Source organism: Stegastes partitus, unplaced genomic scaffold (genome assembly GCF_000690725.1).
Source record: "Stegastes partitus isolate 25-593 unplaced genomic scaffold, Stegastes_partitus-1.0.2 Scaffold461, whole genome shotgun sequence".
NCBI lineage: Eukaryota > Metazoa > Chordata > Actinopteri > Pomacentridae > Stegastes > Stegastes partitus.
Genome location: NW_007578192.1, coordinates 292,245 through 314,712, shown reverse-complemented (window position 1 = coordinate 314,712; position 22,468 = coordinate 292,245). Strand labels below are relative to the sequence as shown.

Genomic DNA, 22,468 nt, shown 5'->3' with positions numbered 1-22,468 from the left:
TGTGCACAGAAATCACTCTGGCAGCCATTTAAACTTTCAGAGTACATAGAGATGATTTATGAGTTAATTAGCCGGGCTGATGTATGCGCTGTACGTCGTTAAGAGCAATGAAAGGTGCTGACAGGAAGAAAAGAGCAAAGAGATGGAGAGAACAGAGAGAGGAAGGATAGAGGAGGAGGAGGAAGAGGAAGAGGAAAGGAGGGAAATGGAAGTGGTAATAGGAGAGGAAAGAAATGAGGAGAGAGGAAAAGAAAGTAAGTGATGAAGAGGAGAAACAGAGAGAGAGATGAGAAAAAGAGCAGAAAGGAAGGAAAAGAAAAGGAAAGAAAAAAGGGAAAGAAAAGGAAAGGAAACGAGAATCAGGACAGGAAAGGAAAGGAAACAACAACAAAGAAAAAAGGACAGGAAACTAAAACAAGGGAACTAAAGAAAAGGAAAGAAAGAGATGTAAAGGAAAGGAAAGGAAAGGAAAGGAAAGGAAAGGAAAAAATACAAGTAAAGAAAAGGACACTAAGACTGGAACTAAGGGACAGGGAAACAGAGATAAGGAAAGGAAACCAAAGAGAGGAAAGGAAAAGGAAAGGAAACAACAACAAGGACAGAAAAGAAAAAGGAAAGGAAACAAAGAGGCTCAGGAGAGCGAAGGAAAGGAAAGAAGGAACAAGGAGACCAAAGTAAAAGCAAGGACAGGAGAGGAAAGTATAGATTAGAGTAGAGGTGATGACAGAAGAAGCAACGTGGGAGAAAAGAGATGCCAAAGGGAGAGAGGGAAACAAAGACAATGGTGGAAGACAAGAGGAGATAAGGTGGAGGAACCAGGAAGAGAATAAAGGAAGATTTATGCAGCAGGGAGGACATGAAACGGCACGAAACAAGAGGAGAAGAGGAGGTGAATAAGGTGGAGGCCGAGTTGGAGGAGGCAGAGGTTTGCCGGCCATTCAGCCTGCGAGGATAAAAGTGTCAGGGACAGTTCCACTAAAGAGGACTTTAATAGGCAGCTTCTGTTGATTCTGCAGGAGCTGCACAAAACTCTTCCCAGCTCTAATTGTGGCCGTAAAAACAAAGCGCTCGGCGGGCGATACGAGGCGTCGCAGGACTGCGGCGGTCAGCAGCGATATGGAAGCAGAGCTGAGAGCAGCACAGGAGGGACGACGGCGTGGGCGGTGGCAGGGCGAGGACCGGCACACAAGTGTAAATTAAAGGATTACAGACCGACCACAGACAGCAACAACCGTTTCCTACACGCTCTGTTATTCTCCACAGCCCCAAAGCAGCTATTTACTCACAGCCGCAAATGAAATCAAAGCCACAGTTTATGGGAAAATTAATGGAAATAGTCGACGCACAAAGACGAGGACTGATTCAGAAAAGAACAAACCAAAGTCTGCACAAATGTCAGAGCCAGTTCATGTCAAGCTCCCGGCAGTTCTGAGTTATTTATGCAACTCAAAAACACAGAAAGGGCTTTTTAATTACTGATAAACTTAATAACTAAACATGACTTTAAAACAGCTGTGGTATATATAATAATGCACATTAAGTGTTCCAGCATAGCAAATAATGGATGCTGTAGAGAAAGTCTGATTCTACTTCGTCTTTTATAATATTCTGATACTCACTGCACAAAAACAAGGACTCTTTCCAAAGAAAACAGAAACAAAACAAAAACAAAAACACCAAACTCTGTAAAATTCATCGTCTGCAAACCATGAAAGTCTGCACACGGTTTTGTGCCAGTCCTTGTAAAGCTGCCGGCATTTTACTGAATTATTTGTGCAACATTGTCGGCTCCAAAATAACGGACTCTGTGCAGAAAGTCGACTTGATTTTTGCAAATAATTGCAAATTAACTGCAAAAAGATCAGAACACCAAAGTCAATAATATCACCATCTGGAAACCATGAATGTCTGCACAAATTTCAGCAACTTACCGGCTAAACCAAGACTTGTAACAGTTTAATTGTAATACTGCCACACAAACGTCACAGTATGGAAATAAAGATAGAATAATTAGAAGTTAATATTCTGCTAGAAGATCAGAACTGACTCCAACAAAAAGGACACCAAAGTCAATAAATCACATCATCTGCAAACCACGAATGTTTGCACAAAGACCAGGAGCATTTCCAAAAAAAGGAACACCACAGTCTGTAAAAACATCAGTGCCAGTCCATGTCAAGCTACAAGGTGCACAGCAAACATCCCAAAATAGAAAATAGACTCTGTGGCAAAAGTCGACTCCGCTTGGTCTTTTGCAAAACTTTGATATTCGCTGCACAAAGATAAAATAAAAATCATCCTCTGGAAGCCGTGAAAGTCTGCACACGTTTTTCTACAAGTCCTTGGACAGAGACCAGCCTTTTACTGACTTATTTATGCAACACTGTCAGCTCAAAAACACAGAAAGGCCCGTTGAATTACTGATGAACTCACGGACTAAATACCAACTTAAAACAGAAATGGTGTGAATGTAACAGGCCAACCGTCCCATTGAAGAAAACACTGGATGCTAAAAGTCTAGGAAGTCTAACTCTACTTTGTATGAAAAGATAAGTCTGTGAATTTCACCATCTGGAAACCATGAAAGTCTGAACAAGTTTCTGTGCCCGTCCATGTCAAGCTCGCAGCATTTTACTGAATTATTTGTGGCATAATTGTAATAATGCACAAAGAGCAGGAGCCTTACCAGAAAAGAACTCCAAAGTCTGTAAAAATTTCAGTGCCAGTCAATGTCGGGCTAACCGCAACTTACTGAATTATTTGTGCAGCTCTGTCAGCTCAAGCACACAGAAAGGCCCTTTAAATTACTGATGAACTCACTGAGTAAACACAGACTTAAACCAGAAGCGGTATGAATGCAATAATGTACGCCAAGTGGGCCAGAATAGAGACAAATGGAGGAGGCCTGCGTGATCTCTTGACACACTTTGTGCATTTTTCACATAAACTACCATCAGAAACTGCTGAAAGTTTAGCATTTACAGTTTTTTTTAAGGAAAAACAACAACAAAAATCCAATCATAATTTTGCAAGCAGCATTTTTATAGCACAATTTTTATATCAGAAATCAAAACTGTATGTTTACTGCTGCCAGACGACTACACAAAGGAAAAACAGAGAAAGCTCAGGATAAACACATCATTTCTCTGATTCCTGGGTTGTGAATCTTAAAAGTGAATCCTGCAGGTCGGGGCGAAAGGAGGAACATGCAGCATAATGCAATTAGGACCTGAACGCAGCGCTTCGGTCCAGCAGCCGTGTCCTCTTTCCAACTGAAAGGCTTTTTTAGCACCGAGCTAATCACAGAGGGGATAGTCCTGATTAAGGGAATAATCAGCCGGCGCTTCCTGCATTAGAGCAGAGAGATAAGCGTGGAGAGAAGCAATCAACTCCACTCGCTCTCTCGGTTCACCTCCTTGACCCCAACACAAAGACGAGACCTTCAGAACGCTCACGCTTCCTCTGACATGTTTACTTCACGTCCATTTATGGCTCCGGTTTCCTGCGAGCGGAGAAAGTATTTGCGGTCGTGTTGACAGAAGAGACGCCTCTTTGCATGGCGCTGACATGAATGACAATAAAGCTGATCTTGTTTTGCACAGAAGTCATCTGAAATAAATATCACACACTGCGTTCATACAGTACATACAGTAATCCAATTATCCCTCCCGGCTTCCCGTCATTTGAATTAAGCTGATTTCATGGCCGGCAGGAGGGCGACATATTAGCCTTTTCTTTTTTAATGGTGTTCGTTGCAGTCACAGATTAAGAACAATTCACCTTCTTCTGCTCGAAAGCTTCCTAATGTTCTCCATGAATGCAAAATGGAGTTGCGACCTTCTAGGTGGACCATGCATCTCAAACTTTATCGTAACATGAACCGATGACGATTAGAAGTCATCATGACTTTTAGGGCTGGACCCGAATAGCTGAATAGCCGACTATTCATTCGCTGTGCTGGAATCGGGATATCAAACTTGATCTCCGAATACCCCCGCCGCGGTGGAAACGGAGCCGTCACCGGCGCCGCTAACCCAAACACAGAAAGTGGTCTTAGTAGCCAAATGCTGCCTGTGCGCCCCCCCCCCACCCCTCCACCAGCCCTAATGAGTTTGGTGAGGCTAAAGCATGTTAGCTTCTTCCTTGTTCGTGCAGAGGTTTGCGAACTCACATCTACCTGTAGTACCCGCCTGCTGCCACTCGGGGGCAGTGTCAAAAATATCTGAAACAACTTGAAATGTAGGTTATTCTTGTTTGTGTATGTGCATTTGTTGGTTCTTTTGCTTTTGTCTAGTTGCTAAAAATATAGAAATCATGGTGGAGCGAAACAGTCCTGCTGCATCAGCGGCTTTTTTCTTTTGTCGTTTGACTCCACCTTTCAGCCAATTAGCATTGGAACTAGCATCATCGCTTGGGGTCGACGTACCGATGTTTTGCTACACGCAAGAACATCTCTGCTGCTTCTGCACTGGTTGAATTTCCATAATTCCAAAAAGACACAAAACCAGTCCCTTTAAAATAAGACAACAAATTTGAACCAGACAAGGTTTTGATCAATAATTTCTGAAAAACACAAGTCTGTCCTTTCATCCACCAATACCTTTAATGGTAAAACTTGTGAGGTAAAACTTGCAGGTTCATATTTAGCGTTTTTGGCATCTACTAGATTATCTTTACATGCCTTAATATTCAAAAAACAAATTTTTTCTCACATTGCTGTAGCACCTCTTCACTGTCTTTCTGTCTGAAAGGCTCCTGTCTCTTTAAGGTCCACTTCCTGAAAGCCCAGTCTGCTCTGATTGGTCAGCTGGCTCGATAAAGCAAGGTAACACTGATTAGCAACCCCAGATGTATGAGTATGGGGATGTAGCTCTAGAATGAGCCAGAAGGCAGCTGCTCATTCTTAGTTGAGGAGCTAAACTAGCTGCGAAATAGGTGTTACGCAAATGTGTTACATGATGATGTAGATAAGTAACACAAAAAAGCCTGGGTGTGTAAGGCAGGTAAGGAGCAGATTTTCTGTGGAAGAGAATAACTCCCTTTGGTGTGGACTTGTTAAGTTTTTAGATGTTTTACATTCACAAAACGCAGCTATATAACACACTGAAGAAAAGAGAAAAAACAAAAAAAAACTGAACATGTGTTGTTTAAACTCTTCTGGTGGCAAACATTCAATCAGACATTAAGAGAAAAACTAAAGACGGAGTGAAAACTGAAATAACAACAACTAAGGCTGAGAGCTGTGTGCATAGAAAACGGACTTTAAAGTTCAAGATCTTTGTTGCTTCAGTGTGGTTCACCATCAGGATCCCGGTGTCCTGACGGTGTCAAAACTCGCACCGATGTGCAAAAAAATGCCTCGAGCAGCTTTCAAAACTGGGCTGTTGTCCATCCTCTGCCCTCCAGCATCATCGCTGTTTATCATGTTTCAGCATCTTCCCGCCCTGTTTCTCCCTCCTCACTCTCTGCGCTTATCAAAGGCTTGGAGTCGTCTCTTCCCCCGGCCAACATCAGAGCTCTGCAGCAGCTTTCCAGGAGGAAAACGTCTCAGTTTTTTTGTGTAAAGACACTCGAGTCCTCTGGAAAATACTCTCAATGAGCGAGGAGACGCATAATAAAACAGAAAAGCATGCAAAGCACTTTAATCAGTAAAACAACTCCTCCAATAACAATTTTAGCAAGCTTGTTAAAAATTGTCTTGAAATCATGTGACTGAAAGTCAATAAATGACCATTTTGCATAATAAACTGGCTCTGGGTGCAGATAAGGACACGGCGTGTTCTGGATCCTGATCAATGAAAACAACTTCAGTACTAAGTTTCTAAACATGGAGATACCTTACTGTGAATAACACATTTTTCATGTTTAAAAACCTGACAAGGATTAAAACAGAAAGTTGAAGAATGAACTCAGCATACATCTGATTAGAAGAGGAATCAGAAAGGGTTACAAGCAATTTCCTAAAAATTATCTTCTATTTAGCTGCAAGGATATTAAAGTCCCACACAACGTGCTGCTAATTTTAAAGGAAATGGAGAATTAGTTAGTGTTACTCCACAGGTATTAAAATTTGCTCATCGTATTTTAGAAAACTAGGACATTTTGTGTAAGGTGAGTGAAAAACAGTTAATAAACTGATGTCAGTATCAGTCGGAATTTCTGACTTGGCCTTATACTGACATTGTTTTAATTCAATTCAAACCAATTTTATATATATATAGCGTCCATTCACAACATATGTCGTCTCATAGCACTTCATACAGCAAGGTAAAGACGTCATGGCTAAAAAGTAGAAAAACTCAGGGAGAAGCTCATATTTAGCCACGTTAGCTGCACGGCTCTGTGGGCGGCCATGTTGGATTATCTGGTGGTCTGGACTTAAATGTGTCAGCAATGACAATTCGGTGATTCTGTGATACCTTTTCAAGTTAGTTTAGTTAGCGAGAAGGGCTCATTTTCATGAGCAACATCCCTGCTTTCAGAGAACTATCAGGTGGATGCAAGGCTGTAACTTTGATCTGTTTTACTTCCATATCTAGAACCACCTTTGGGTCAATTTCATTTTTATTCAGTACTTTAGCTTTATGACAAAATGTAGTAAAAATCTGCTGTAACTTCTGTTTCCTGCCCATTGGCAAACATCAGATGAACACAGCAGCTAAACATCAGCGTATTAGCATTTTCATTGTGAGCATTTAGCACTCAGCTCCAAGTGAAGCCTCACGTCGCTGCCAGTGTCTCTGCGGAGATGATCCGGCTGCGGCTCACAACATCAATATTTCATCACAAAGATCCACGAGCCAAATACAACTCGTCTTATCCTTCCACTCTCGCCGTCACTCCCTCCTGTCCTGCAATAATTCCACTTTAACGCACGTTCTGATTTTTATTCGAGTCCTTTGGGCCACGGAGGCACACTCGACTTAATCTGCGGTATTGTCGGCGTGCCGGCCTGCCCTGTGAGGTCGAGTGTTTTTCTTTGTGATTTATCAGAGTAAGCTGAGGTGGGATTAGTGGGATTGTGACCGGGGGAGACCTTTTCATTTCATTTCCCTGCAGCTCCACAGACACGAGCAGGAATTCGCAATGATACACTCTGTGTGCGTCAACTGGACCACATTTCTCTTTTTACACTCACAGGTTTTTACATGATCTACCTTTTTCTTTTTTTTTTTTTTAACAAACTGAACCAGAACTTGCTATTACTACGGCACATACAGCTGTGTGGTACAGTCATTAATATTTTTCTGCTGTGATCACTTGTCCTTTATCTAAAACCACTCGAGCGGATCAGTCTTATAAAAACGCCACGGGATTGTGGAATAATTATCCGGACTGTCTGTGAAATATGATTTCTAGGATTGCTTTAAGAGGCTTAGGAAATAATCATTCAAGACCAGAATGTGATTCTGGTTTTGTGAATTGTTTGTATGTTTCATGAATTGTTTTATACCTTTGCTTTATATTTGGATGCAGGAAAAAGAGCCTATACTTTTGTAATAGATGGAAAAACAGACACTAATGGTCAAACCAACACAGGCAAGAACAATATGTGCCTTTGGTCTCTCACACTGCTTATCAGAAATGCAATTTCCATATATTTGAACAAGTACAAGCAGACAAACAGATAATGAAACAAAATGTACTCAAAGCATTTATCACTGCTGCTGCATCTCATGTTCTTCCTTCAAGGACGTGACCCTTATAGTTTAGTGTTGTTGTGGATGAAGGATGCAGATATTGCACTTGCAAAGAACAAGAATTTATAATTAGTCTTGTACAAGTCCTGCATTCAAACACTTATTAAGTAAAACTATACATGTGTTACCATCAAAATCTTACATTATATTAAAGAGAAATCCAACAATTATCAAATAAATGTAGTGAAGTAAGAAGTACAATGTTTTTCCACCTAAATGTAGATGAAAAAAAAAAAAAATCCTCATGTATAAGTCAAGCGACAGTCTCTGGGGCTGAAAAATGAAGCCACTGTGGAATTACCAAAAACTGCAATTCCTCAAAAAAGCCACTTGAGGCTGCCTCCAGAAGTGAGTCAGTCCCCACAGACCTCAGTAGTAAAACGTCCAACTTTACAACAGAAATAAGAATGTTTACAGCCTGCTACAAAGAACAGTTTTGGTATCTTTGGCTAACTTGCCCATCCATGACTACTGTACTGGAGGTGAATTTGTACATAGTGCATCCATTTAAATTGTATTAACCCTTTATAGGGAAGTTGTTGAAATACTTGGGAAAGTAACATTTAAACCCTGGAGTGTAATTGGTGGACATTTTTCCTTTTTTTGAATATTTTGTTAAAAGACAAAAAAAGAAAAGATTTGGCTGCAAATCAAAGTCAAAGCAGTTACCATTTACAATTTCTTGCCACCTGAGGGTATGCACATATAAAGATGAAGAAACTTGTATTTTTAAAATCACCAGTCAGACTTACTGAACTTATGACACTTGTGTCAAAATATCACTCTGACTCACTCGTGATTGGTCAGAGGCAATGTTGACTATGTTGTGATGTAGCCTGACCTTCGTTGATTGGCTGGATGAAGTCACATGTATCTGCCCATTGCCATTTTTAAAGCTTGCATAAGTTACCATATGTGGCTCTTTGCCCAATACAGGGTTATGAATAAGAGTGTGGCCACTTTGAATGAGATGACTGGTCCCTTTATGGGACAATTCATAGCACAGAGACATTTCAATAATCGGCCTCAGCTCGACTCATGTTGTACCTCTGATAATATTTGGATTAGCCATAAGTTAGCCTCCCATTGAACTATCTCTACAGTGCTGTGCGAATGCTGGAGAATATTCTGGCTGCACGTCATTATCGATCTGGCTTGTTTATATTTCTTTAAACCAATCACAAGAGTCCTGGAGGTGCTATGCCCAGGATGTAGTGACGGTGCCCCTGCAGAACAGTAACAGCTGTCATTAAAACAGCTGATTCACTGACAGAATCAAGAAGACTTGTGTTATTGCACCATACAAGTCCTCAACAAAACCTCACATATTCAGCACACATGCTGAAATACTCCGAGTTGCTGCTGTTGTTGCAGCAAGGGGGATTTTAAAAGTATTTAGGCAGACAGTGAAAGGAAATAAAAAAGTTGTGAAGTCTACACCCAGCGAGTTAGGAGGAGCTTCAAATCTGCAGTTCATAAAATGTATGAGTGTCCATCTTTACATACAGTCTGTGGTTGAAGTACCTCCGATTGGTACAGTACTGGAGAAAATGTACTTACTCAGAGACATTCAGATTGCTCCTCAAATGATGCCCCAACTAAAACTGAACAAACCAATGCAATAAAATGCGGCTATATAAACTTTCCGCTTCATTAACTTTCCCTTGTAGCCTCTGATTATGCTTTGGGAGTTGCATGTGCAGCCATACTTTGGGGGGAAAAAGAAAAAGCTCTTTGAAAAAGGCCCTGCAGAAGTAGCTCATGTTGCAGGAGTGGAGGACTGCCAAGTTTTTCAGATAACTAACAAAGGTCAATAGAAATTCATTTGTGCAGCTCCGAGTCAGATATACATTTTATAGCAAATGCAGTTTCAATAGAAACTAGTTTCTAGCCAAGAAATAGTCCCAAGAAAGAGATTTTAAAAGAGTTTTTCAATGTCATTCCTGAGCGTTGAGAGCACTACAAACTATATTCAATTCATCTCCATTGTATTGCAGGGCAGAAGAAGTCAGAGAGAGAAAACTCTGAAAACCTGAACAAATTTAATCAGAACTATCTGCGTGGATAGAAACCACTAGAGGTTAAGATGTAACGGCGTGTCTGCTTGTTAGACATCAAAACGCACACACATCAAGAGAAACCACCACCTCCTACAGTACACTGAAGCAGGGCAGGTGTAAAGATGCCTTGTAATAACATCTCAAAGGCAAACAGAGAAATAAAAGTCAGCTGTCGCATGAGAGACGAACCGAAAAAAAAGAAAAAAAAAGAAAAAGGAGCTCTGATGGATCAACAGACGGAAACCTGACGAGACGAGAAGCTGAAAGAACAACAAAGTCGAACGGAGGTGGATTTAATCTGCGGCACAAAAAGCTCCTGATGCTGGAAGCTGCAGTCCTCCTCCTCCTGAGCGCATACGTACAGATGACAGTTTTTCACTCCTACAGCTTTTCCTATTCCTCTTACTTTATGTCCAATTCTGCCGTTTCCTAAAAAAACCCAACAGAGTGATGACGCAGGAACAAGCCTTCACACGCAGAGCCGGTAAACAGCGGCGGCAGCGACCTTTGCCCTTCGTCCTACCTGCATGGTTCAGGTCCTACGCTGATCGAAGCATGTGGCTGTAAGTCCACGTTCAGCTGCACACGGCGAACCGAGCGCTCCTCCTCCTCCTCTTCATCCCCTCCTTCCCCTAATCCTCCTCTTTTCAGCTCTCCAGCTCTGACAATAAACTCCACGGTTCTTTTCTCTCTCTCAGCAGACTTTTGTCCCACTTCTTCAACCCCTGTCGCCTCTTCATGCCCTGCTTTCCTTCTCCCTGCTGCTCTCCTCCCACCGATCCTCCTCCTCGTGCACAAACACGCCATAAATCGCCTCCACCTCCGAGGGAGCGTCTCTGATTTCAGCTCCCCCCACCGCCGCCGCCCGCCTCCTTCCTTCCTCTCCTCCTCCGGCTTTTAAAGAAACGAGTTCAGCTCCATCGGGCAGATGGGAGGAGAAAAGGTGGAAAGAGGAGAAACAACAAGGAGAGAGGAGCGGTGTCACCTTACATACTGTCAGGAAACGCAAGTAGAAGGGCTTTGTGGGACTTTTTCTAAACTCTGGAATGCAAAAGTCTTGAACCAGAATGTTTTATGAGATTCCTGCACAGTGAGCACACCTGCTTCTGGTCAGCATGCTGTGGCTGGTTTTAGACTATAGCTGAACAGATCATGGAAATAGCATCAAAATGGCAATATGGCCAAATCACAGGAGCAGGAATGTTTAAATAAAGGTCAAATGTACTGCAATATATTAGAAATAAGGCATTTTAGTGCTACAGAGACGCCCTGGGTAAAAATCCTATTCTACAGATGTACAGGAACACGGTTATTCTACACCTAAAATTACTTTTATGTGTTGCTTGTTTTGTTTTTCTACACCAATTGCACTAAATTTATGATTCATATCACATTATCTATCAAAAATAAAAGCAGTATAATTTATTTTAGGCTATATTATCTTAGTGTTATGAGCTTGGGACAAGAAGAAATTCATATTTTGTAACTTCAGTTGAAACTGAATTGTTATTCCCCTTCATTATTTAGTTCTCTGGATGTGATTTGTTCAATTTCTCTCAATATCTAAATTCTATTACTTAGTTTGTACCACATAAACAGAACTTGTGCGACGCTGGGTTGGTTGTCGGCAGTCTTTTTTTCCTATTACAGCGTTAAACTAAAACATTCTGACCAGGAGAGGGTTGCAGTGATTATACTGCAAGTGGAAGCTCCCACAGTTCTTTTTTTTTTAAACTTTCTGTTTTACTGCTTGTTATTTTCACTGTCTACAGTTAAAAAGAACTAAAAAAACAACAGTTAAGAAAATCTGACTGAAATCGCAGCTACTCCTCCACCGACTGATCGGGCCAAAGTTCACTGAGACGAACGAAACAAACTTAGAAATCCTCGGGAACGTTCTTCATTCGGTTCAAGAAAATGAACTCAGAAGCTTAAAAAAGCTGGTATTTGCAAGTGATGTGAACCAGGTTGTTTTTATACTGGCAGCAGAGCAGCCGACTATATTCATATAATTTCTGAAAATAAAACTGTATCAACTGGGGATCGAAGCACAAAAACAATTGAGGAATATAACAGACACATTAGCTGCGGTTTCGATGATCTGCCGTGTTGGTTGTTGAGCTGTGAGGAAGTTTACTTTTTGGACCAGCTGTTTGAACAAAATGCAGCCACACGAATAACTTCTTTAAAACTGTGTCAGTTAATTTGGAGCCGACTCAGTAAACAATAATTAAGTTTGACCTGATGGTGTGCTTTAGGTTGGGCCAGTTCAAAGCTGTGAAACGCAGAGGTGTTGACAGATGGTCACTTCCTCCCGCTGCGAAACATATTTTCTCATATTGTAACATTTCTTTCTGTGCAAATATAGTTTTCTTGGTGTTCACAAAGTTGCCCAGAACCTTAAACTACCTAAATCAGACTTAAACCTCCTGGTTTAATGTATAACTCGAACAGGAAGCTGGTCTTTGATGGCGAGGTGCTCCAGCTGCGACTTGCACACTTCTCGCCTTTAAACAAACACACCTGAAGTTCCTGCAGCCGCCGTGCAGGTATTTACTCACAGCTTTGTGTTTGCCAAATGTGATTTCATTCGGCCTGAGCTCAACCTGGCTCGTCCTCCCTTTTTCCTGCGCCGGTGGGCACGAAGGTAAGCTTCATATTAACAAAGGCACCGCGAGGGAGCGAGCGCTCTAATTACAGAGTACACAGACCTACAGTGTTTGGCAGCAGAGAGCCGGTCGGAGCACGCTGCATGCCTGAGCTAACCCAACTCCGCTGATAGATGCTTCATTAAGGACGGAGATCAGTGGAGGGGATCAGCAGGGAGGCCGGGAATCTGCTCCTTTCAGGAAACAGATCACACGGTATCTTGAAGTCGGAGCCTGGAGGTAATCTAAACTGCACACCAGCGATGCCAGAGCGTCTGGAAACACCGTCTGTAATGTAAACTGTGAGCGAACGTGACCTGGATCCCGTAGAGTTTCAGGAGGTTATTAAAGGTGATGCTCACTGACACACAGCTGATGCAACAAACACACATCACTAATATAATCTCTATGCAATTCTTATAATTTGATACTTATTCCTTCCGTGGACTTTTATTGTCAGTAAATATGAGGAAAAATAACAAACAGTACGTGCATTCTTCTAACAAGTGTTGTGTGTACATTGAAACCTCATAAAACCTATTTTTCTGTGCCACAGGGCTTCATTGTTGACCTTAAACTAATAATAAAAACACACAGCAACAAGCCACACTGTTGCTCTGGGTGACATCCAAATCCTGCATTCACCTTCCTCCTGCCCCAAATATTCACTACAGCGCCAGATGTGGATTAATCCGCAGCTTAAAATAGTCCCCAACAAATCCACTATTTTCAGCCGTTTATTAAAAAAAAAAGAGAAGGGAGTCAGAAGCTACTGAGTGGGAGGGAAACATATAGAAAAACACCAGTGCTCACACTGCAAGCGTCAAAGTTAGAAAACAGTCAAACGTTATTGCTGCTGAGTCATCGCTGAATTGTAGCTCAAGTGTTAGTTGACATTGTTAATGTTGCGGTTTAAAAAATAAGGCAAGGTTAAATGGCACTGGGAAGTGGCGAACAGCACGAATACATTTTAGTTCAGTTGTTCTGACAAAACAGAGAAAAAATTCTGAAAAAAAGCCATAAGATTGGTTGATGATTCACCAGCTCATCTTTGACTGGTAGTGCATCGTGCAGCAACAAGTCCTGGTCATCAGTGTGTAGCTTCATATCACCAGCTTCCATTAAAAATGGGCCGCCGCTAAAGCTCACCTGGTTGAGCTGGCGACCCATATACAGGGGCTATAGTCCCCGATGCAGCGGCCATGGGTTCGAATCCCGCTCATGGCCCTTTGCTGCAACCCATTCCCCCATTCCTCTCCCCTACTTTACTGTCTCTCTTCACTGTCCTATATAATAAAGGCAAAAAGGCCAAAAAAAAAGACTAATAAGAGCTAATCTCACACCAAAAATTATATCAAATCTGAATGTAGTTTTCCAACTATTTCCAGCCAGTGGGTTCCGTAATCAAAGTGAAAATCCGGCCTGCGTTGATTTATGTTGAACTCCTACTGTAGTTATCTGTATTGCAGTGCCAACTTTACAGCTAGTTTAATGACTAGACCTTACTACTTGACCTTATTTTAGAATTCAGGCTAACTGATTTCCCTACCGTCTCTTAGAAATGATGCCACTATTAGAACAATTATACTTAATTTACTGATTAAATATGTATTATCTGAAAAGGCAGATGAGGGATATCCATGTAGGAAAATGTATTGTAGATCAGCTGTAGTACCTGGTTGCACCACCAGGTGGAGCCTCTTACTGTTTAATAATGTAACAGAGAGGGCATCACTCAGACTACAGGCAGTTCATGTTGGCAAGCTGAGAGCATTGTGGGGGTTTAGCGAGCAACGGGCGCCACAACAAAGACTTCTGTGATGCTTAATATCCTCCAACCATTGTTGAGACGAGTTCAGATTATTAGAACAGCAAGGGGTTAGCCTTTAGCCTAGCATGGATCCCGGCTCTCTTCCTCCTCCTTTGTTTACATTCGTACCAGTTGGGCTTACTTCGTCTCCGATCAGACTCCATGTTGGCGTAGTATGTCCACATCACAACCACAATTTTAGCAACGTTTATTGCCCTGATGTTCAGCAAAGTCTCTTGGCTGTAAGTTTTGCGGAATGAACGTCTGGGATAGACAAGGCACTCAAAACGTTCACTCTCACTGTCTCCTGAAGGGACCTCTGCGTCCATGCGCGCTGCCATCTCAATGGAAACTAAATTATTGAATAATCAATTACTGATTGATAATACTGCTAAATAATAACTGTTTACAATTTGCATCCCAACATGAAATGTACTAATTTGTTTGCCCAACACGTTTCTTTGTGTTTGCTGGACTTTGACCACTGAGACTCACATCCTCCTACGTGTGGTTATACAACAAACAGAAACAACAGAAGGTCAGAGAAAGACAGCAGTTTTAGTTAACTGTTAACAAGTTAAACTCTTCCCGTCTCATGCTTCAGGTCCTGTTTTCAAAATTTAACAAAGACCACGATATTTCCTGAACTGCAAAATAACATCATAGTTTCTATAAATGTCTGTAAGTCAAAATCTGTTGCTCAATAAATTAACACAATAGTGACTGAGCCTATGGCAGACTTGTCAAAGTACTGCAATATTTATATAATTGTACCAACTAGGTGTTTGTGTTTAGTGACCATCCCAGGAAAAGTACTATATTAAGTTTCTGCTACTGCATCACCTGCTGCTGCAGCTTCACATTAAACACATTTAAGTGCCAAAACATTTACAAAAACACAATGTGCTGGTCTGTCTTCAAAACTGTTTTTTTTTTGTTGGCTCCAGAACTCTGCAAACTGTAGAATTAAACCACTGAAATCTTCTTATTGCCACTTTAAATAAAGTACTGTGGCTGTCTACTGTAAATGCAGATATTAATAGTTTAGTGAGTGAATGCTGCAGAAAAACATTCCAAGTTATACAACCATAGCTTTAGGATTCTGGATTTAAAATATGTTAAAATGTTGCTAAAAAACACACATATTTTACTTTAATAAGACAACCAACAGCAGCACATCCCCCCGGGTCTTCAACCAGGCCAGTTTGTGTGGTTAACAATGTACCCTCTTGTGTATCTTTAACTTTTTTTTTTTATTATTTCCAAGGAGGAAAGCAAAAGAGAACGAAGCAGTGCAGTGTGAGCCATTATCTGCCCTCTGAGATAAACTCAGGTTTTAACCAACAGAGGTCGACGGGTCAACAACACTTCTGCAATCTACTCCAAGAAAAACATCTTTCCTTTTTTTTTTTTTTATTGCCTGTTGCTGTGAGCTGTGTTACAGCGAGAGGATCAGGTAACCGTCCTCCAGACGACTTGACAACTTAACACCGGCGCTTCCCTCCTTGTTATGGGGTCAGAGGTCGGGTGGACGGGCCCACAGGGGGGAGTTACTGCAGGCTGGTGGCACACAAACAAGTGGAGGGGGGGAAAAAGACGAGGAGACGCTGGCTCCTTGTGGAGTCTGGTGGATTGTGGGTAATGAGGGGTTGAGTTTCCTCCTCGCACCTGCTGCCATTTCCCTTTCCGCCTCCTGCTGACTTCTAGGAAAGTCTGAACCCTGCAGACAAGAATTAGCAACTGCTGCCCCTTCCAACCCTCAGAAAGCTTGTCGGTATCCTCCACAGCTGTAGTGATCACTTCATTCATTTAATTCTCACATACCGTTCTGGTTCTGAACCCACAGAAGCTAAACCCTGTTGGAGCGTGTCACCTCAAAAGTCCTCCGTTTAAGAACAGTTTCTGTTCAACCAATTCAGATTTACCTGAACATTTTATAGTACAAAATACAGATATTTATTTAAATTTAGATAAAAAGCAAACTCACAAATGCTCAAGTATGTTTTTTTGCACATTGAAATTTGAGACTGCTTTTTGTTAAGATGTTTTTTGGCTTTATTAGAAAGGACAGAGAGAGAGACAGGAAAGTGGGGGGAGAAGAACCTACAGCAAAGGGTCATGAACCCATGACCGCTGCATTGGGGACTATAGCCCCTATACATGGGACGCCAGCTCAACCAGGTGAGCTACAGCGGCGCCCCGAGACTGTGTTTTAACGACTTTATCTACAAGAAGAGGCTTTCGCTGCTATTTTTCATCATTTCATTGATTCAGAATCTGCAATATCAGATAGCATTTGTTTTTGGGTGAGTTTAAATATGAAATAAAATTGAAGCAGTCATGAAACGTCCCATCTTTGAGCTCACATTAACAAAAAACACTGATAATACAGAAGTCAGCTCGGTGGTTTTCTGCACTATTTACAGCTGCATGTCACGATAATACAAAGCCAGAAATATGGAATTAATATTAAATACTTGTTGAACATTGATAACTTTTGACACCTTGTGCCAAACAGAACAAAAATATTGCGATCCGAGTAGAACATGACGGTTCTACAAATATAACAGAGACAAGTTCGCTGCTGTTTTTAGTTGTTGTTGTTCTTTTTAAATAGGTTTGATCTTGTAGTTTCCATTAAGCTCGTTCAAATGTGGGGGAGTTCAGCTTCTACGATCCGCCCAGAGGAAGTCAGGGACGGACGGAGAACGCTGCACCAACTGGAAAAAGAGATGTTCTGCAGAACCCTGTGTACTGAAGTTGTATTTGAATGATGTAGTTACCTCTTCTGCTCCACCAGGTTAGCGTGCAGAGTTCTTTTAAGAGACTGAGGTTTGATGAGGAAAGATGACGTGTTGACGTCACCATGCAAAATGAACCACCAGTGGTTCCTTCAGTGCTACCAGATGTTTACCTGGACAAACTATCTCCTATTATTTACAAAATATGACCCGATTTCCTCTAAATCCTGCGTACATTTGCATGACATTTGGACGGAAGCCACAAAAATAAGACCAAAAGTTAAAGGACAGCAGCGGCGGAGCTACTTTACATTCAGAAAGCGGAGGATCGGTGTTTGATAGCGCTGCAGAGAATCTCTCTCCATCTCTTTCAGAGTAAACATGTGCTGCCCTCTGGCTCTGCGCTGCCCACCCACACACACTGTATAAATAATACGACAATCGACTCGCAGTTTACAGATTCACGCACACACACGTTCGCACACAAGAGCTCTTCTGTCTGTTTCTGGGAGCTGCGGCTGCCTACACATTCAGATCCGCACAGTCGGCTTCAGGACGGCAGAGAGGGTCAGAGGTTCTGCTGAGAATCTATTATAAGCAATCAGCTGCTATATTCACCTGCTGCTTCTCCGCAAATTTAGAACATCCTATAGAGAGAATCCACCTGTATGTGTGTGTATGTGTGTGTGTGTGTGTGTGGGGGTTTACAGAGCTGTCGATCAATACTGATGATTCAACCGCTGCTTCGCCGGTGGCTCCAATTCTTCACTTTAAAAACTTATTTTCTTGCACAAAACTTGTTCTCGAATGAACTCGTCTCCCCCCCTAGAAACATCAGAAACTCGTGGAAAGTTCGGGAGCTGGTCCAAGCTCTCATTCAGCAGAGCTGCTGTTTCTGTCGTTTCTGCTCGCTGAGCAGCTTCTGTAACAAAACACATCAGCGTCTGTCGGTTTTAGCGTTAAGCTGCAGCTGATGAATGCTTATTTAGTGCAGCAGGATCTGCCTGTCAGGACGTCGTTCTGGGGGTAAAGGACTAAAAACTGCGCCTCATACATGAATTAGCGAACATAAAGAATGAACGAAGTTTGAAATAAAAGATCAAATTTTGGCCCTCACTCAGGTACGATACCTGAACTACAAGCTGGAGCATCACCTGTCCTCATCTAGAGCCTCTTTCTGGTCATTAAGTCAGTATTTGTGGTTGTTTTGTGCCTCTGTTTGGTCATCTTCAGTTTCGTTGCGGTCATTTTCTGAGCCCTGTGGTTATTTTGAATCTATTTTCTATTAAAATCTCTAAATGATCATTTTAGTCTCCTTGTGGTTCGATCGCACATTTTAAAGTAATTTCATGATTCATTTCTTTGTAGTAGTTTCTACTCTTTTTGGTCAATTTAGGTCTTGTTCTGGTCATCTTGTGAGTTTCTGTGATTGTTCTGAGTCCCTTCTTGGTCATTTTGAGTCTTTTTGTGGTTGTATTGCACCTTTCTGAAGTCATTTCACGACTCTTTGCAGGGATCTTGCACCTCTTTGTTCTGTTGCATCCCTTTGTGATTGTTTTGTGACTCTTTTTGATCAATTAAAGTCTCGCTATGGTCATTTTATGGTTGGTTTCTATCTTTATGAAAAGATTTCATGTCTTCTTGCAGTGTTTTTACATGTTTTCTTTCTTCTGCGTTGCTTGTGCTTGTTTTGTCATTTGGATTCTTATTGTGGTCTTTTTACATGTTTTATAGAAATTTGGCCTTGAAATAGAAAATATTTTTGTTTGTTTGGAGTAATTTCATGTCTTTTTGCAGAAGTTTTGCATTTCTTTGCAGTAGTTTTTTTTCTTTTGCTTCTTTTTGCTTGTTTCCAATCTCTTTGGTCATTCTGGGTCCTTTTTGCATCTTTTTGAATGAAATGAAAATGAATAAAGTATTTTTCATTCATTTTCATTTCATTCATATCATTTCATTTTCATTTCATTTCATTTTTCAAGTCATCCATTGGATTTAAGGTAATTTTTCATTTGCATCCCTTCCTCTGTGTTGCTTTGTGGTTGTTTTGTGTCTGTTTTTCTAAGTTGGAGTCTCCATATGGTTTCTTTACATGTCATCATTTTTGCATTTGTTCGGGTCATTTCATCCATTTCTGCTCGCGGTGATCTCACATTTCTTTGCAGTTGTTTCTTCTTGTGCACTTCCTTGTGGCCTTTTTGTGTCTCTATTTGTAATGTTGAGTCTTTTTGTGGTTGCTGTGCACCTATTTGAAGTCTCTTAGCAGTAATGTTGCATTTCTGTGTGGTAGCATGTTGTTTTGCATCTCTTTGTGGTTTTACTGTCTCTTATCTGTTATTTGGAGTCTCTCTGTGGCCTCTTGTGAGTTTTTCTAGTCATTTGGCTTCTTAGGAATTTAAATGTCTTTGTGGTTGTTTTGAAGTCATTTCAGGTCTCCTTACTGTGATCTTGCACTTGCGGTCGTTTTATGTCTGTTTTTGATACTTGAAATCTCTTTGCAACCTTTTTGCTTGTGTTTTTTTTTGTGCCTCTCGGTGTCCCCTTCTGTTTTTCATCTTTTTGAAGTCATTTCATGTCTCCTTGCAGTGATCTTAGATTTCTTTGTAGTAATAGTTTCATTTTTGCAGTCTTTGTGGTTATTTTGAATCTCTCTGTGGTCATTTCATGCGTCTTCGCAGTCATCTTCCATTTCTTTCTCTTCTTTCATTTCACTTTGTGGTTGTTTTATGTCTCTTTTTGTCATTTCACATCTCTCATTTTATGTCTCCTTGTATACATTTAGCATTTTTTTTCTGTGGTTTGTCCAGAATGCCATCCCTTGGTGTGAATAAAGTTACAGAAGGACACAGGCTGCACCTATTCTAGTAGCAGTAAGATGTGCACAGACGATAGGTTTCTGAAGCCATTAGATGATCTGACGAGTCATTCTCACAAGTCCGATATCCCACAATGGCCACCATGTATGCATGACTAGACTTTACTGGAAGCAAGTAGCATTTTGATGCTATTGATTTGAACTAAACCTCTGAGGTGAAATCCTGAATCTGACTGTAAGCATCTTCAGGGTTTCTACTGGGAACTCAGCTGGAAGCAGCAGTGGAGACTTGGAGCTGGAGGCGATGGCTGCTCCATCATGTGGTGCAGCTGAATCTCAGTGGAGGCAGAACCTGAGCCTGCAGGAAACTAAACTACCAGTTGCTCTTTCGTTGACCCCCAACTCCGATAACATGCTGCATCTGAGGCTGCAGGGTCGCTCCGTCTGCCTCCGTCCGCCCACAGTCAGCAACAAACTCTTCTTATGTCTTCTAAATGTCTTCGCTGTCTTTTGTTTCCCTCTGGTCATCTTGAATCTATTTGTGGACACTTACTGATTGTGTGTGGTCATTCCGAGTCTTGTGTGGTCATTTTGAATCTTGTGTGGTCATTTTGAATCTTGTGTGGTCATCCTGCAGCTCTTTGTGGTTGTTCTGCTTCTTTTTCTGCCTGTTTTGGATTAAATTGTGGTTGTTTTGCGACTTTTATGTAATTTGTTGTCCCTTGTGGCCATTTCTGAGTGTATTTCAAGTCATTTCACATCTTTTTGTTGTCATTTTGAGCAACTTTGCAGCTGTTCTGGTCTGTCTCCGTCATTTTTTTGTGTTTTACTTTGTGGTCTATTTGCATCTCTGTGCTTGTTGTGCAACTAATTCTGGTCCTTTTTCCATCTCTCTGTGGTCACTTTGCCCCTCTTGCATCTCTTAGTGTCAGCATTTAGTCTTTTTGTCATTTTCTTGAGTGTCTTTACAACTTTTCTGTCTCCTTGCGGCCATGTTGAGTCTCTTTGTAGTTATTTTAGGTGTATTTGCAGCTGTTAGTGGAAAACGTTCTGTTTCTGTGGTCAATTTGCTTCTGTTTCTGGTTGTGCTCCATTATTATTATTTTTATTTACTCTATTTCTGGTAATTCTTTGTCCCTTTGTAGTCATCTTGACAACTGTTCGTTCTCTTCGTCGTCATCTTGAGTCTCTTTATGGGTATTCCAAGTCTCCACATAAACATATTGATTGTCTGTGGTCTTGTACCTGTTTGTTGTTCTTTTATGACTTTGTGGTCGCCTTCCATGTCTTTGTGGTTGTTTTGAGCCTTTTTGTTATTGTTTTGCATCTTGTGGTTAGTTTGCATGTCTTGGTGTCTAATTTGTCTCTTTGCAGTCATTTTCCATCTCTTTGTGGTCATCATGAGTCTCTTTGGAGCCATTTTGGGTCTATGTATTCATCTCTTTGTACTCTTTTTGAGTCATACAGTCATTGCATCTTGTGGTCTTTTTGCATCTCTTTATGTCTAATTATCACTTTGTGGACATTTTCTATTCTTTAGTGTCTCTCACTTACATCTTAACCAGCACATTTAATTTATACAGAAGGACCCGGGGGCCCAATGTGTCAGGGGCCCAGCAGCCCCATTCACTCATCCATGTACAATTAAGTGTTTGTCTGAACAAGTTATCAGTCCTGACATGGAGCCAGTTTGAGAAGTTGAAGCCGAGGCAGGACTGAAAGTGTGCTCATTAGGATAGAGAATGCACCAACAAAACACCTCAAAAAAGACCATCAAGGAGGCGATGGAGAAAAAATAAATAAATCTGAGAATAAATGTGCTGCTCGAGCTCCAAAGGTCTGAGACTATGAGCCAAAATAAATGGATGAATGGATTCAGTTTCGTTTTCTAATATGCCAGGATTGAGTTGTCGGAGTGTGCTGCAAGTTTCATTTCAACTTTAATTTTGCCTGTGAAATAATTAAATGGAAGCGGAAATTGGACTTTTGAATTTTAATTTGATCTGCTATAATGTGCACCCACAGACAGAAATTTAATGAATTTTACTGAATGATTTAAAAGTAATTTTGTCGGTGCAGGACTTCCAAACATGTTGGAATTGGGTCATTTTCTGCTTTGAGTGTAAACTTGACCTTGCTTTACATCAGAAAAAATATCAGTGTGTTTTCACAGATCAAAAAAAAAAGATACGACAATTTTCCGGCATGGCAAATATGCAAAACACAAACGCGAACACACACTGCTGCTGCTGCCCTGTTAACCCTCTGTGCAGCCTCTTCGCCTTAACAAGCTTCTCTCTGCTGTCACGGCTGTCAGTCGTCAGCGATAACGCGACCAGACAGCAGCATGACAAACTCTGCGGCGGACACACGCGCGCTCGCTGCAGAATCCACCAGCAGGATCGCGTCCAGCACAGCAGGCCGGAGCCATGCGAGGTGAAAGCTGCACGGGTCGCAGATAAAGCCTCGCTGTTTACATGCTGCATGACGGAGAGTCAGGGGCAGCTTCACCAGGAACACCGGCAGCGGTTCGTATCTGCAGCTCACAGGGCCGTGTTTGGGTTTAGGATTACACTACGCTGCCCTAACTTTTTAAAAAGCACAGTGTTTGAAGCGATTTGCATCCGAAACAGCATTTCTAGGTTACTTTTGTATATTTATACTCATATCTATACACCCACACCTGATTAACAGAAC

At 41.4% G+C, this 22,468-nt stretch overlaps 1 protein-coding gene across 2 annotated transcripts in view; it reads right to left on the bottom strand.

The window, feature by feature from the left end:
• large2 (LARGE xylosyl- and glucuronyltransferase 2) overlaps window positions 1–22,468 on the bottom strand; it is a 127,529-nt gene that overhangs the window by 38,256 nt on the left and 66,805 nt on the right. Inside the window, exon 1 of one of the 2 annotated variants that reach the window (XM_008286634.1) lies at window positions 10,284–10,523. The exons of the other annotated variant lie outside the window; for it this stretch is intronic. The gene's annotated coding sequence lies outside the window, so the exon portion shown is untranslated. Of the gene's footprint in view, window positions 1–10,283; window positions 10,524–22,468 lie in introns of those variants that run through there. 2 annotated transcript variants of the gene reach the window in all.